The sequence below is a fragment of the Poecilia reticulata genome, linkage group LG13, assembly GCF_000633615.1.
Source record: "Poecilia reticulata strain Guanapo linkage group LG13, Guppy_female_1.0+MT, whole genome shotgun sequence".
Lineage (NCBI taxonomy): Eukaryota > Metazoa > Chordata > Actinopteri > Cyprinodontiformes > Poeciliidae > Poecilia > Poecilia reticulata.
In genome coordinates this window covers 12,998,313-13,011,986 of record NC_024343.1, presented here as the reverse complement: position 1 = coordinate 13,011,986, position 13,674 = coordinate 12,998,313, and positions in this window count along the sequence as shown.

The window sequence follows — 13,674 nt, the reverse complement described above, 5'->3', positions numbered from 1 at the left end:
TTTTTCTGAAAGTTAAGAAACAAATGTACAGTCTACAGGTGTATTTAAATATATACTCATACATGAAGAAGGGGAGAGTTTTAATAAAAGAGCCGACACAGTGCTTCTGCTCCATTGTATATTATTATCTAAGGAGGAAGTTCTGGTGCTCTTCACTAAAGCTAGCGTAAGCGCTAAACCCCTCTGCTGGTTGAATCTGACCACAGCTTCAGCCAAATTAGACTAGTCAGCTTCTGAAATAACCAAATTTCAACCCAACACAAATGCACATCATAATTTTCTTTTCTTTTTTTTTTTTTTTTTGCATGTAAAAGAATTTTACAAACACGTATCACTTTATTTCTTCTTCACACTTAAGCACTTCTTTGTCAGTCAGTCACATAAAAATCAAAATTAAATTCACAGACGTCTGTGGTTCTAGTGAGGAAACAAAAAAAAATTGTAGGGGTTCAAGAAAAACCAAACACTTTTGCAAAGCACTATATTTTATAGTCACTGAGCCACACAGACATAAGCAGTCACCCATCTACAACACCCACACCATTATTCTTGTGTTCACCACAAACCTCGGGTCCTTCATCCCTGTCCCTCGCTCCCATCCTACCCTTCTTTCACCCTACATTATAGAACAGCTTTCATTTAGGTATGAATATTAGATATTTCTCCTGAATTATAGAAAACGACCGTATGTGAGGAATATGCAGAGATAGTGATAAAAAGGAGCGCTGTACTTGTCGGTCTTCACCCGCACATTCAAAATAGTCCAATAAAAAATGACATTCTCGGATCCAAACTGTTCTTATATTAATAAATGATTAATATAAAGTGCAAGTAAAGAGGTGAGATATCTGTCTCTCTCTGAGCTGTTTTGCATCAGAGACAGTAAAGCTGCAGGATTTCTTCATATTTTCTATTTCAGACTACAGAGGCAGGTTAGTGCGTACTCAGAGCGAAAATATGTTACAGCTGTTCTCTTGTTTGGGATATTTCACACTCAGTGGCTTTGGGATGCATTCGCTGATGAATTACACCCGGAATGAAGACAAGCAACAATTTATTTCTTTAAAAGTGCCTGGTGATAGAAACAAAATTTGTGGCAGCATCATATTGGCAAGTGAGCAGAGCAAGGAGAACCTGAAAGACAATAAGGAGGAGAGTCCAGGAAGAAAAAAACAACGAAAGCCCAGAGGCACCAGACTTACTTTAATTTGATGAAAGTGGTTTGGCTCACTCTGTGTGTGATCTTGTATTTGATACATTGTGAGGATCAATTTCCTAATACATACTGCATGGTGGGGACCGACCGTTCCTCATGGGACCCAAAGCCATGGGTCCCATAAAAAGATGTGCTGTTTTTGTGTTAGAGGCTAGGTTCAGGACCTTAGGTTAAGTTTAGGGGTATGTATACAGTGGTAAAGGTTAAGTTTAGGATAAGTGTCACGTTTGGGCTATAGAAATGAATGTAAGGGTAAGTCCTTGTGAAAGTAGACATGTTATGTGTGGGTGTGTGTGTGTGTGTGTGTGTGTGTGGCCTTGTTTTTGATACAGTCTAAGGATTCCTCATTCATTTACCTGAAGTACCCTGTGCACAGGTTGAATGAGTTTTCCCTTGTACTTTCATTTTTATTCCGGTGACTTTTTCAGTCAAAGAAATTTATTCCAACAAAAGTAGTAATGAAAAAAAATCATAGACAAACAAATGCGCCTAGAGAAATACAGTAGATACTGTCAGTAGATTACACCATTTAACCTAAATTTCATTCTTCTAAACTGCTACTACAAGCCAGAATGGCCTGCACAATTAGTGAATTGTTTTACAAGCAGGTGGAGCGTCGAGGCAATTACATATTAAAGTAATCTAGCGTAAGCACTGAGCTGAAAGGTATTTTGTCTGCAGCAGAGATTATACACAGATGAAACCACACAGGGCTCAGAGACGACAAGTTATCAATGACTGAGTAACCTGAAAATGCACTTTTCCTCTAAGGTTCGATTAATTGGAGTTCCTGTCTGACTCTGTATTTGCTTTGCACAGGGATTCCCGAGAGCTGCTCAGCAATTCATTTGTTCATACTTTTACCTCGAAGCAAAAAGGTCTCGGGTTCAGCTGAATGAAAACTTCTGAATCTACAGATGGCAACAAAAATATACTCAAAAACTTTCTGTCTTACGTTGACATTTAACAAATAGAAATATGTTTATAATCATAACTGAAGTAGAATATGAAACATTTAGTCTAATTTGATGTCAGATAGTGATGGAAAATAAGTTGATATTTACAAGTTAACCTTATAATCCGATTTTAACTGTACCCAAAAAAAAAGGTTTTGACTCTTAGTCTAAACCTTATTACACAACATAAATATCTAAGCCTCCGAAGGGATTTGCATGTTTCTTGCTGTGAGAAAAATGAGATAAACTTCCAGGCACCAGCAGTCTGTAAGACTAGCGCACAGGAAGCAGGAAGAAAGGTCGCCAGTCATCCTGCACTCACTGTAGGACTGCAGGTGAGTCAGGACACCTGTCTCAAGTGATGGATCAGTCTGCAGGAAGCAACGTGAGTGTGACACTCATCACCAAGTATCTGAGCAGACAAACTGTGGTCAGCTCTCTGTACTGGATGACGAGCACCAACCTTGACACAAACTACATAGACAGTTTAAAAAAAGACATACATGGTTGGAGTATCGGCCGCTGGATTCGTCCAATGAAGTAAACACAGCACTTAAAGTTTATTTTTATGCACAAATAGGACATATTGATGGAAAAACACAACCTAAGGATAGATTAGCATAGACTGATAGCTAGGATACAATAACCAGAATGTAATAACAATAATCTTAACTACAGTGCTGCAGGACAGAGGACACAAATGTTTCTCAGGCAGCTACCATCCTTTCAGCCAAATATGAGAAATTCAATATTTATTTAGAAAAAATCTATTGGATCATTTTATTCAATAAAATACAGTTAACTCTGTGTTTCATCTAAATAACTGGGATACATTTATTTGTGGAAATGTAAGAACTTTAAAGCACAACAACGTCATGCTAATGTGCATTAAAGAAAATTTAGCTCAGTTCAAGTGCAGATTACATCTCTGTAAGAAGTAAAGTCCTATCAATTTACACTGTCTAGGAACTTTATTAGGAAAGTCTGCCATTCAGGGCTGCTTATGTTTCTTTCTGAGGTGGACTCATTAAGGTGTCAGAAATATGTTGCTTACTTCAAATCATCTGAGTGGTACAACTCGGTACTTATTTTACCTTTTGACGTATTTTTAGTATATTGTTTAATTGTCTAGTTCTGGTGAGGCTGCATGAATTTTAGCCTCAGTTTAACTGACAGTAGTGGGACCCAGCTTGGTTTTCTGCTGCTGCTCTCCATCTTCTTCCAGGATCAACATGTTGTCTGTTTACATCAGGAATTATTACACATTCCTTTATGGAAATTAGTTGTTCAATGACAGCAAGGCTGTTTCCTCTTATATTCCCATTCTCTATAAACCTGGTAGATGGTTGCCATAAAAATTCCATTCGAACATCAGTTTATAGAATATTCACACCAGCCTTGCTAGCTTATCTGTTGTTCAGAAATGTAAATAAGAATAACTCAAAATTTCCCAATGTGTCTATTCATGAGGTTATGTCTATTGTAATGAAAACTTGAGGACTCAGCTGACTTGTACACGCTAACCTTACATAAGAACAGCATTTTTCATTAAATGAAACTGATTTTACTGATCAGCGACTTGTGTGACTAAATGCTAAGACATAATCTACCTCTGAAGTGAAGATTGATCGAGTCTTAAATGCCACTATGTAGAAAGTACTGTATGTACAGCTAAATAACAAATGACACATTGTTAACTGTCATTTTTCAATAACAGAGGAAATAGCGTTACTTATTTCCTCTGAACTTGTAGAAAGACTCTCTAAGCAACTAAAGAAAAAAAAGAAACAAATAAAATCATCATCCCAGTTGCAGCTGGGGAGATCTGCCTGTGGTCTCAGCAAGAGTAAACACATTATAGTCCTTCTGCAAACACCTTGAGAGAATCTGAGCATTCCAGGGTCGCTTTCCAGGCTGGATTGATAAACACATCCTCACTTTGGTTATAGAAAAGGCAACCACTATGTAGTCCCTGTTTACTTTATGCTTTCACTGCTGGTCTATAAACAGCTGCATTAAAAAAGTACACTGGGACCTTTGAGGGTCAATTATCATAATAAAACTGAGTTTACTCTTCGTGTGTATAATATTTCCTTCAGTTTCCTCTGTAGATAAATCAAATTGATCTTGTGTGAGCGCATCAGTGGTTTGGGGATTATTCTCACTTCCTCCATTGTCTCTAACTCACCAGCCAAAAAAATCAGAAAGTGTGTCTGGAAGCACAACAATGATTAACTTACCAACACTGCCTGAACCTTTGCATATCTCAGCTACATCCTCTGCCTCAGAAAATACTTCAGACCTTTCTCTATGCTTCAGGGTCGTGCTGCTCCATCAGATTCTTATTTTATTGTTTTTAATAAACATGATTTTTGTTCCCTGTTCTGATGTGCGGTTCCGTAACGGCTCATGCGCAGGTGTCAAAATGTATTGGCAGTCAAACATAAACCAGCAAGAAGTAAAGCAAAACACAGGGATCAAACTGAGAGAATCAAGGAGTGTAGCCCCTTATATAAACAGTCAATGAAAATAAATGAAATAATAATGCTTAAAAAAACTATTTTATCATCACCACAAAGAACCATCATTCCACGAGTGTGTAAAGTGACTGGTTTTATGTCAGACTTGCTGTATTTGCTATGCAAACACAAATGCCCCATGAGCCACTGGGGTATGTGGAGCTGAATGTTGAGCCTGATGGAAAATCGAAATTAATTGAAACAAATATATTTGTCGCGGCCTTATAGGTTCCAAACCTAGACGTTTCCAACAAAGGCTGTGGGTGGCAACAGACTGCTATCTGTGGAGAGGAACATCAGTTTGAAGGACGGACACTGACTCAGGTGGATTCAAAGTAAAAGCCGTAGATTTTCATCTTATTTGGAAAGACAAATATCAGAGACAAAAAAAACATAATACAGGAAACAGTCATGAGAACAGTTCTCATCTTTGAAAGAAAGAAGAAAGGACTCAATGTATGTGTGTGTTATGTGAACATGATGAACATGCAGGTGTGCACTCAGGACTGTGTATGTGCGTGTGTGTACATACACGTGTGTGTGGGTGCGTGTGTGTGCGTGCTCGGTCAGCATTTCTGAACTTGTAAGGTCCATTTTTCCTATAAATACTACGTTGCGAGGATCCACTGCTCCTGTTTTTGGATACAGGTTAGATTATAGAAATTAATGAAAATGGATGGAAATCAATGCTACTTGTGAAGACAGAAAGACATATGTGTGTGTGTGTTCCTGATTACTCTACGTAAAGAGAACCATTATAGGACAAGAGCTTTGTGGAAAGGGGGGACATGTTCCTTGTCCTCACTTGTATTTCCAATTGTCATGTGCTCTACTTGTGAAGTATGTTTTGGTTAAGATGTTAACAGTTAGGCAACATGTTTGGGTCAGACATAAATTAATCAATGTCAATACAAAGTCCTCAGCTGGACTTTGTGTGGGGTCTGTGTGCGTGTGTGTGTGCGTGTGCGTGCGTGTGTGTGTGTGTGTGTGTGATGTGTGTGTGTGTGCGTATCAGCACGTTCACCACTGCAAGCAGGTTATCAGCTCTGGGACAGGAAGTCTGCTCCCTGACACCTTGTTGCGACCGCCATAACTCAAAGCTTTCAGCAACCACAGAACACACAGAAACAAACTCCTGACGCTAGGAGAACAAATATTGATCCTCTCAGCCGAGGCACACAATTAAGTATCAAAGACGCACACAAAATTAGAGCATTATGTCCACACTGCCTCCACACTGTAATGATCAGCTAAATAATTTATGGTGAGTGTCTGACCTGCTTTTGATGAACTTGGTGGAAACTCCTGGATCAGTTTTCATGTCCTGAAACAGAGAGATATTACTTCTATTAGTGCAATTCAGTTTTCAAAGGGGGAAAAAGTTGTTTTGGCTCTCAGCTCTCTTCTTGCTGCCTTTGATCTACCTGATGTTTTTCTAAGATAACAGAGTTATCCAACAGGCCTCGGAGTCATTAAGATTGGCAAACACACTCATCTGTTAATTCTCAGTAGGCCCTTCAGACACTTGATAAGACGGTGTGAAGAAAAAAAAAGAATACATGACACACTTAGCTACTTTATCATGTAAAGTCACTGCTTTTTATTTCAGATTTTATTCTAGGAAAAATAATCTTAGCTATTTGCAAAAGCTACTGAACCAATATATTTACCTCTTTAAGAGATATGTCAAATAGAAACCTAGTGGTGAAGGATGAAACAGCTCTACTTGCCCAGCAGATAGTGAGTGAATGTACAACAGCTGTTTTTCATAGAGGAAATATTTCATTCAGCCAACAAGAAATTACAGACCTTACAGCAACCAATAAAAATGCTCCACTTCTTGGGGAGTTAAAATAAGTTAACACAAATTCCACACAGTAGCACATGAACTGGAGATTCGCTCATAACTTGGCCAACAAAGGGAGCAGAAAACAATGTCCATTTTAGGACATCCTCAGTTCTTTGGAAAACGACTCATGACTTACCAAGAAAATCTGGAGATTGAAACTGCATGAAGTCCTAGTCCAAGTTTATGTTTGCACCAGATACTCAGTTAAGTGGCATAACTCTCAGGCCACTCCTGGGTTCTCTTTCGATTTGTTGATGGTGACCCATCTACTGTGAACTTCATCTGTTGTCGATTCACAACTGGGATAAAATTAACCCCCACAACATGTCTGAACAAAACAAAACAGGTTTGTGAAATAAATAAGAGAGTTAGACCACAACTGATTTACGTGAACATTGTATATCTTCTATTGTGTGACTTCTAAAGGTATGGTCTCTGGTCTTCTCTCTCTAAAGTCTTCTAATCAGGAAATTGATTGTCTAAAAGGTTTGTGACACAATAAGCAAAGATGGCCAAAAAGACGGCGGTAACTCAAAGGGACAGCGTCATCCTTAACTTCTTGTCAACACAGAGCTTTCTTTCTTCAGATGCTGAAGTTTTACCTATAGTTCTCAGATTTAAAAAAAAAAGAAAAAAAAATCCAACTCTTAATGGCGAATCATGCGTCTGTCAATAGGCTGAAATGCCAATGTATTGCAAACTGGATGCACTTGAGTGGGTGATAAATTCACTCAAACAGTCTAAAGCTACTTTTATTTTTTCCACGATGAAGACGTATTTGCAATCACCATGGTGCATTACCACCAAAGCAGCTGGAAATACCTCTGAGGCAAGCGGTTTTGCGTCATCCTAATTTTCAAACAGGAGATTCATAATTGTGCTGGAGAAAGTAAGACAGAAAAAAGGAAGGAGTCTGGCTCGAGTGGGTAGGAGTGTTAAAAGCATTTTGGACCCATTAACAGCGTTCTCTCCACCCTCCACAGCCTTTTAAAAGCAATGCGCTCTGACATTGTGCCTCTCTCAGTGATGTGTACTGTAACTGCATGTACGCCTCAACAAGAAAGTGTGAAATCATTTTGGATGAGGATGAGTCAATGCAACACTCCTCCTTTAAAGGAGTTGTCATTTCCCTCAGTGGATCCCTCCGTCTCCCTGTCACTCTGTCACTGTAAGGTGGACAAGCATGAAGGAAATCCAAACTTCCTGCAACAGTCTGCATGGGTTATGTTTCAACATATTTGGATATGTGAGTATTAAATATCAGTTATTACAATACTGAAAAAAAACAAAAAGTTTCAAGACACACACACAGATCAGGAGGACATGATCAGGTGATCATTACTCAGGTTTGCTCTGTTTAAACTTCAGATATTTAGTTTGATGTGAAGTGATAGTGGACTCCATGGGAAGATCCAAAAAACTGTGTAAAACCTTTGATGAGAAAATTAAATAGTTCTCTAAATAACATAAACTGAACCTTTCCACTGTTTGGAAAACCATCTACAAATGGAGGACATGGTGACAAATTTGCAGCATGTGCAGATACTGCTTTCCAAGGAAATTCACCCCAAAAGCAGGATGCAAAAACGCTAAAATAAGTCTCTGAAATTCCTGTCCTGGTTCTTCACAAACACAATTCTAAAATTGAATTATCGTATCTGAATGAATCTAAATACATTTCTTCTTCAGGTATATAATTCTACAAAATTTTAACAGTGTTATGAGAGTTTTTTTTAAGGAGACAAAATTATGTGAAATTGACTTTTTTGAGCTTTACATGATGTTACAAAGTTTCTTTCTCATCAAAAACATTCATGTTTAAGGAATCATTTAATCTGACCTGGCAGCAATTCGGGTGGGCAAAACGCTCGGCCTCACAGAGTGCCGCCTTTTCCACGCAGCTTCTCCTCTGAACTGCAGTCTGCAAGTGAAGCTTCCTCCTCACAGGGTAACCCTCCCCACAGCTCCCCCACTCGGCTCCTACAGACTAGTGCCAGTATCTATTAGCAAACACCCGTTGAAACTGCACATCAGCTGAGCTTGTCTTACTATGGCACTATGTATTTGTAAAATATATACTACCCCTTTAAAACACAAAAAACAAGACAAATTAGGATATCCTATTTTTTTAACAACTTTGTCACATCTGCACATACATATATTTTGATCTTTCACCTGGACTAACCATGTCTGGATTTGCATTATTTGATCTGTTTGTTGTTGTGGAAATACAATTAAATATAGGTGCTGAAAATCCCATGACCTTGGTCCACCCCTCTTTTACCAACTGTCTCTACTCATCTTCCTGAATGGTCTCCACTGGTCCATCTGTTTGGTCAGACTGCATCCGTCTGCCGGGTTGGCTGCATTTGTCTCCACTAATGAAGCATGTTAATAGCAGAGACACGGAGCTGATCAGTCTCTGGCTGCAGCTCCTCGTAGAATCACACAAACAAATACACAGACCAAGAGATTGATGTAACAGCATAAGGCCCAAGAGATCGATCTGTTGCATTGGCGCTGCTGGTCTGAAAGTGAAGAGAGTCCAGGGGAAAGTGAGATTTCTTTTGTCAAGGAGAATAAAATTATTTGACTTTTTCTAACAAAGGTTTAATAAACTAAGTATATATTAAGGAGAATTTGTTGAAACAATAAACAAAAGAACTTCAACGCATGGCGTGGATGCAGCAGCTGCTTTTGATTCGTTGGGCAGAAGAGAGCTGAGGAGAAGAGAACTACTTTGGGACAGGTTTCAGTAACACTCTGCTGATGCAACGATGACGATAAGGAAGAAAGACAACTCCGCTCCTTCAAACACACACACACACACACACACAAACATAGAAAGAAAGAGGTACTTATGAAGCTACACGAAACACACAGTGGTATGCCATTTATGCACATCTTAAAATGGTGCAGTAAATTCAGTAAATGTTTTGTTTCATAGGTTTTTCTTTTTGAGAATATCCTTTTTGCAGGATATTTGTGGCTAATATCCTGATTTGATTTCAAATTGCTACGAATACACGTTTGTGAATTTTATTTACTGCTCTGGAGCTACTCAAAAACAGTAAAAGTCATGGAATATTTATTGGAGGTCCTCAGAGACTTTGATCAACTTAAAAAAAACACAAAACAAAAACAGAAACATGTTTTTTGTTTTTGTTAAATAGACATGATAGATACAAATACACATTTCTATAAATATAAGTGAATATATTAGATCTATAAATAGAAATTATAAATTTTTACATCCATGTATAAAAGTTGATGCAAGTTAAAATATGCATGCCACCTGGAACTAATTATTTCTTAAAATGGGAATTTTATTCCATCTCCACCCAACTGAATAAATGTACATAAAACTAAAATGTTGGAATAATAACAAAAACATTGTTTAGAGTTTATGAAGCTGCATTAATTTATTTCAAGGCTTTATCCACCTCTCTACCAGTGCGCTGACAACTGTGGCTGGACCAGGATTACATTTCCATGTGGACGCCTACTTTATGGTCTAAATATATCCCTTGTGAGTACTTTAATTATTTTCCATTTATTTAGCTCCTCTTTGGGGAAGTTTCCTTATCTCTAAAGATAATCTCCTCCTGTTGAGAGAAGAAGCAAAGGATTAATTATCATTTACCTGGACGTAAACTGAGACTACAGTACCTGGGGGATTGGAGGATCATTGCACTTGAAGGGAGTTACGCTGCAACAGATTCTGCAAACATTGTCAAGAAGGCAACACGTTCTGAACTGAAGAGATGAGAATGTTTCCTTAACAAAAATACTTCATATATTAGAAGCCAACATTGGCCTGACTTTTGTAAAAATAAAATCCTTATTATGCTGACCGCTGACGAATTACACAAACACCCACCTCCCCCCACCGTACTTTGTTGGATGGAATAGTACTTTTTTCACCACTTGATGCCTGATTTGCAAACGTCAGCACACAGATGCTCTGAATCGGCAGGCCTTCACAGCTTGATTGGTATGGACAGTTCCTGACAGCGCCTCCCTGCTTACTGCACCACAGCCAAGGTCATAATGAAGCATCCAAAATGTGAAACTGTGACGGGGTTCTCTTATGACTTGGGCAAACAAAAAAATGACTGCCCAAGGCCAGAGATCACTTTAGTGAAATTTATTTAGCCCTTTAAGTGAACAAAGATGGCAGGTGCAGAATATATACAAGGACGTCCAAGGCAGGTTTAAAAACAGACAAACAGCAGTACCTTCAATGTAAGAGTCCATCACCTTCACTGTGACCTGGCAGGAGTCTAGCCACAGACTGCCTACCTGTGGCGCAGAGCCCTGCTTTTAAAGCCATTGGCTCCGCCCACAGAAAGAGCAAACAAACCAAAACAACAAAAACAATTACTTCCAACTCAAATGAACTCTTAAAGTATACAAAATAAAACAACAATGCAAGTTTATTTTTTTCTCAATCAAAAACACAATACTCAATTTAATAGAAAACACTCGGTATGTTCCGATGACGTCACTACGTCATCACATGACTCCGTCCTGGCGCGCCACATTCCGGAAATAACCCTGCTTGAAAATAAAACCGGGAAAATGTTTGGAACTGAAAACAGGTTAGGATGGATATGCCAACTAAAGCAGGAACCCACAATGAACCGCATCAGTTTAAGCTGCAACAGAAGTTAACAATTGTGTAAGTGTGTGCGGGCGTGCCCGCATGTTGACACGGACTCATAATCAAGTCCCGGCTCCTGCGTCACACCACCCCTCTCCTCTTCAAGGTTGGCAAAATTCGGCAACCTAGAAAGAAAGTCTGCCACTTCTATGACAGATGGTAAACTTGTGAGGTTGCAAGGACAAATACCACCTAGTTAGACGATGGTTACTGTCCTTCATGGTGTTGATCCAAGTCAGGGCACGATGATCTGTCTCCAAATCAAATTCTCTGCCCAGCAGATAGTTTTTGAGACTATCCAGAGCCCATTTAATGGCCAGTCCTTCTTTTTCCTCCACAGAATACCTCACCTCTCGAGGTGGCAGCTTGCGGCTCAGGTAGAGTATGGGTTGCTCCTCCCCAGGATCTCCTCGAGTCAGGACAGCTCCTAGGCCGACTGTGGATGCATCTACCTGGACCAGGAATCTCCTAGGACTTCGGAGGACAGGAGATGAACATAGATGAGCTTTCAGAGTGTTAAAGGAAGATTCACACATGATTCTTCTGGTCTTTAGCTGTCAAACTTGTGAGTGGAGAAGAAAGTGTAGCAAAATGAGGCACAAACCTTCGATATCAACCAGCTAGACCCAGGAATGACCGCACTTCCTTCTTGGTTTGGGGACGAGGGCATTTTTGGATCGCTTCTACTTTATCCATCTGTGGTCGCACCTCTCCTCCCCCCAGCTGGTAACCCAGGTATGTGGTTTCCTGTTGTGCCCAAACACACTTTGAAATGTTAAGTGTCAGCCCTGCTCCTCCAATCTTTTCCAACACTCTTGCTAGATGTGAGACATGCTCCTCCCAGCAATACTCAATTTAATAGAAAACACTCAGTATGTTCCGATGTATGTTCAGTATGTTCCGTTTGTGGCACAATCCGGAAATAACCCTGCTTGAAAACAAAACCGGGGAAATGTTTGGAACTGAAAACAGGTTAGGATGGATATGCCAACTAAAGCAGGAACCCACAATGAACCGCATCAGTTTAAGCTGCAACAGAAATAAGTTAACGATTGTGTACGTTTGTGTGTATGTGTGTGCGGGCGTGCCCGCATGTTGACACGGACTCATAATTAAGTTCCGGCTCCTCCGTCACAGAAACGGACACAGGTAAGAAAAAGAAAACATTGCCTGTGTCACCAGTTTTAGAGATCACAGCTGAAAATGATCCAACATTTGCAAAATGTTCACTAAAGGTCTCTGTTTTTTTATGTTTTAAGAAATAAACTTTAAACCCTACGTTAGGTTGCTAATGTCATCCATCAGTCATACTGTACAAGTTATGGGAAGTCAAAAGCTAAGGCAAGCAGCCTCCATGCAGTATCATCTTCACTCCGGGGTGCACAAGCGTGTGAGCAAGTGATCCACAGTTTGTCTAAGGGCTGGTCGACAATCTGCGGCCATAAATCTGCCTGGCCGTTACCACGGTGATTTACAGCTCCATAGAAACCATAAACATCCGCACCGAGCGGGTCCGCTGCCCTCAGAAGGTTGAATTAAGTGGTGAGAGTGTAAATTTGTGTGTGTCCCCCTGCTTGGATGTGTATGTGTGTGTTTTCTCAAGGGCATCCCTGGCTGGAGATGAGTGGCGACTTTTGTAATTGGCCGAGGTCCTGAGGGGTGATTAATCTACGCCGGTCCATTGGCCGTGACGGCAGAGGGGAGGGGTTACCGCAGCTGGACAGTTAGCTGCTGTCAGCTCTCTAATCTGAAGCATTCTTCAATATTAGATGGAGGCCAGACGATGACCAGGGTCAAACTGGGCTCAACGCTTCTTTGTCCTGCCTCCTCATTTAACTTTTTAAATATTTTGTAACCATTTGTCCTATTGAGCGTTTAAGGATTTTCTCTTGATCTTTCAGTCTGCGATACATTTATTTTCAGGAATTCATTTGAAAATGTACATTTACCACAATCTTGAGTATCTAATTTGTTGGATTATTATTGTGGAAAAGGTTGGAGAGTATGATCTAAAATGAAAATACTGAAAGTTGTAATAAAGCTCTTATTTACCATTTTGTGGTTCAGACAGAATTATGGTGCTAGATGTCTGTATGGTGCTACATTTGTTGATCATTCATTAAAAAACAAAAAACAAACAAACAAACAAAAAACAGGTTTTTGCCAAACAGCAACTTCATAAATACAGATTGCTTTTAGGGGCTCAGGCCATCTGTTGAACATCTGCACTGAATGGAAATAGTTTAGAAGAGACTGAAGGTCTGGATAAGAAAAGGTTCCTTCTGAAAACATGTTTGGAAAAGTTTAATAACTCAATATTTGTTAAGCTTCTATGGAAAACATCAATAAAGCCAAGGCTTTATGTGGACACATAACACTACTGAACTTACTTTCTAAATACTGTCTGAAGTTTAAAAGAGGGCTCAAATAAAGCTGGAAACACAGATCACAGGATATTGAAAGTATATATA